Source organism: Suricata suricatta, chromosome 16 (assembly GCF_006229205.1).
Source record: "Suricata suricatta isolate VVHF042 chromosome 16, meerkat_22Aug2017_6uvM2_HiC, whole genome shotgun sequence".
Classification (NCBI taxonomy): domain Eukaryota; kingdom Metazoa; phylum Chordata; class Mammalia; order Carnivora; family Herpestidae; genus Suricata; species Suricata suricatta.
The window spans coordinates 51,546,254-51,550,150 of record NC_043715.1 but is presented as its reverse complement, the minus strand read 5'-3'; positions in this window follow the sequence as shown (position 1 = coordinate 51,550,150).

The following is a 3,897-nucleotide window of genomic DNA, read 5'->3' as shown; positions in this document are numbered from 1 at the left end:
TTCAGAAAACCCCGTATCTTATAAAGGTTTCAAGGCGGGAAAGCAAGGCAGCTGACCTAGGTCGGTTGCTAGGAAACAGGGTTAAGGGATTAAGGCTGGAGTCAAAGAGGAACCAGACTAAAGTGTTCTAGCACAGCGCCTGAGGGGCTGATACTACCCTGCCTGCAGGCGGTTGATCTTTGATCTTCTGGCTTCTCTGACAGGGAGTGGCGCTCCCCTGCCTATTTTTGCAACTCCCCTTAGGGAGTGACATATCCGGCTAGCAAATGGCCAAGCAGCTGAGATCTTTGCCGCTTCCCACAGGTCCTCCCTTTTATTCTAATAAATTTAAAAAGGGGGTTCTTCCAGAATATGATAGTATGGGCAAGGAAAGGACTGTGCCTGTCTTAGGTCGGAGACCTGCCAATCCTTCTTACCCGTCATGGGCACACTCAGAAGCTTGTGTCTGAGCGCCTGTCTTAGGTGAAAGGATGGTAAGGTCTCTCTTACCCGTCATTGGCTAGCCAGCCCGTGCCTCTTGCTAGAATATAGCTCTTCCATCGGCCTCCTGATCGGCCATATCGAGCTTAATATAATGGACCTGGGTAGGCTGCGCCTATTTGCTGCCTCAGGAGAGCCATGACCTTATTGAATAGAACAGGGCCCAAAGACACCAAGATCAATAAAACCGCAATAGGTCTTAAACAGGAGGAGATAGGGGCGCCTGGGTGGCTCAGTCGGTTAAGCTTCTGACTTCGGCTCAGGTCAGATCTCGCGTTCGTGGGTTCAAGCCCCGCGTCGGGCTCTGTGCTGACAGCTAGCTCAGAGCCTGGAGCCTACTTCCAGTTCTGTCTCCTTCTCTCTCTGCTCCTCCCCTCTATGCTCTATCTCTCTCTGTATCAAAAATAAAAACATTTAAAAAAATTTAAAAAAAAACAGGAGGAGATAGGGTAAAAGTCCATGAAAATCCACGAAGGAAGGGCTGTTGATGTGTTCCTTCCTCCTCTTCTCCAGGTTCTTTCTGAAGCTTCTTTTCCCAGCATGGTCCTAAAGGAAAAGACAAAGATTTCTCTCAAGGAGATTTTTTTCTCCCTGGAGGACTGAGTATTTTGATCGATTTGTTTTATTAATCTCTCTGGCAGCCATCTGGCTGCATCTGTTTTTTTGTGAATAAATGCAAACTGATCCTTGTCCCCAGATTAAAACTGGGTCCGGACCATACCATTTGTTATCCAGAGGATCTTTCCAAAGCACGGTAGCAAAAGTTTTTTGTTTCTCATTTTGCCAGAGACGCTCAGCAGCTGAGCGTCCTTCTTTATCCAAAGTTAAAAAATTTAAAATAAACAGTGCATGGTGCAAAAGATTCCTGGGAGATCCCTTGACGGGGTACCGTTCCCCCTTTAATTTTATCAAGGGTATTTTTTTAAGGATAGATGTGCCCGTTCTACTATACCTTGTCCTTGTGGATTATAAGGAATTCCAGTGATGTGTTTAATGTGTAACTGTTGACAAAATTTAGAGAACATGGTCCCAGTATATCCTGGTCCATTGTCAGTTTTCGCTTGTTTTGGGATTCCTAGCACTGATATGGCAGAAAGCATGTGTGCTACGATGTGCTTTCCTGCTTCTCCAGTTTGTAAAGTAGCATATAGGAAACCACTGTAGGTATCAATACTCACAAGAACATACTTTAGATTTCCAAACTCTAAAATGTGTGTTACATCCATTTGCCAGATGGCATTGGGCACCAGTCTTCAAGGATTTACTCCCAAATGAGGAAGAGGGAAGTGCACAACACAAGAAGGACACTGTTTTACTATTTGTCGTGCCTGCTCACGAGACCTTAAATTGTAGCCTTAGATGATGAATTTCAGAGAGGGGGCCAGGCAATTTAGAATGAGTCAAACTTGAAATTTCTGTCTTGTAGACAGGTACTGTTGTAGTCTCAGTTGCTGAAAAGAGACCAGTTGTAGATTAAACCTCTCTGGAGTTTTTTGAAATATTTTAATAACAACAACAAGTTTAGCTCTCTGTGCTGAAGTTTCCCTAGTTTGAAAAGAAATAATTTTATTAAAGACCAAAGCTTATTGTAATTAATCCTTGTAAGCACGGCCCCTCGTAAAGTCTTATTAACTTTAGGTAAGGATTTCAGGCCAAAGGAGTTAACTCTCGTTTTGCAATTTGGATGGAAGTCTTTATGCAAGATCTTAAACAGGGGAATAAGGTCTCTAGTAGACAGCTTTGAAAGAGGCCAAATCCAATTAATATCCCCCAATAGTTTTTGAACATCATTAAAGGTACATAAATGCTCTTTAATTGTAAAGGCTGTTAAGTTACAGTTTAAATTTAGTGACACTTATATTTTCATTGTTAAAGGTGTTGAGGGGGTGGCTCAGTCGGTTGAGCCTCCGACTTCGGCTCAGGTCAGATCTCACGTTCGTGGGTTCGAGCCCCGCGTCAGGCTCTGTGCTGACAGCCAGCTCAGAGCCTGGAGCCTGCTTCCCGTTCTGTGTCTCCTTCTCTCTCTGCCCCTTCCCCTCTCATGCTCTATCTCTCTGTGTATCAAAAATAAATAAAACATTAAAAAAAATTTAAAAAAGAAGGTGTTGAGTAGTGATCTTATACTAAAACATTAAAACTTTAGGAACAGCACATATTTTTGAGCAGTTGCACCATTTATAAATTACACTTAGCAGACTATCAACTTTTAGAAATCTTAGTCTCCCATTGAGGGCTTAGTAATCAAAACTTTTCTCTTTAGATGGTAAACTTCTGAATCAATTAAGTACAAAGCAGCTTTTTAATAGTTTTAAATATCCCCAGTTGTTTTGCCACAAGTTAAAAAGCACAGACATCTACAGGCCTTATTTTATACCAATATATTAATTAGTTGACTTTTGCTTTAGTTTTAACTTGTTAGACAGCCAATGAATTTAATCTTAATTTATTATCAAGTAAAACCTTAACGTTTTAATTTACTAAGAACCTTAAAAACTATTTTAACAATTCTTTTAACCTCGAAATTTGGTGCAAAAAAATCCCTGATTTCTGTGGTCTTTTGTTTCTTATCACCTAAGGCAGAGGGAGAAGCTAGTGTTATGCAAATTGACTTCTCCGCACCCAGCGGACTGCAGCCTGATGGCCTTCTGGTTGCCCTGGGCAACGGGGCAGCTTTAAACTTTTTGCTGTTATAAACTTTTAGCTGTTAACCTGGGAAATAAACAGATCTCTTTCTTTAGACTCTTTATGGCTCAAAACTTAATTTACATACTTGACTCTAACTCTGCCTATCTCTACGGGAGGTCGTTTGCAGCAAACCGAAACAGGTAGAACAGACTCTGTAATTGCCCCTTATTTCTTATAATACAGTGACGCAAAGACAAAGGTTCACTCACACACACACACAAGAGGCCATCATTCTTCCTCCGCAGAGGTTTTAGAAAAACACTTAGATACCTTTACTCCCTGTGCTCTAAGGGTTTCTGTTTAGACTATTTGCTTAATTTCTGCCCTAAATTTACCGATCACTCACTCGAGCACTGACCACAGCATGGACGTCTCCTTATAATTCCTGAGCACTGGACCACACAGCTAATTCTGCATGGCTGTCTCCTTCTAAAACCTGAGCGTTACCTCTTTTTCTTCTTCTTTTTCTCTTTGATCGGTTTTTTTACTAGATTCCTCTTACTCAGCCTCACGTTGGGCGACAAATGTCTTAGCCGATGCCAGGTCCCGGCGCGCTCATCCCCGGCGTTCAGCGGTACCTGTTTCGTCCGCCCCGACCTGCAGGGCGGAGAATCGTCGTGGGTTTCATTTCCTGAGAGAGGGAGAGAAAGGGCAGGAAGGGGGACGCACAGAGAGTGAAGACCCAACACACTTTCAATCAAGCCTCTTCAAGCCTCTTCTTTTTATTCAGAA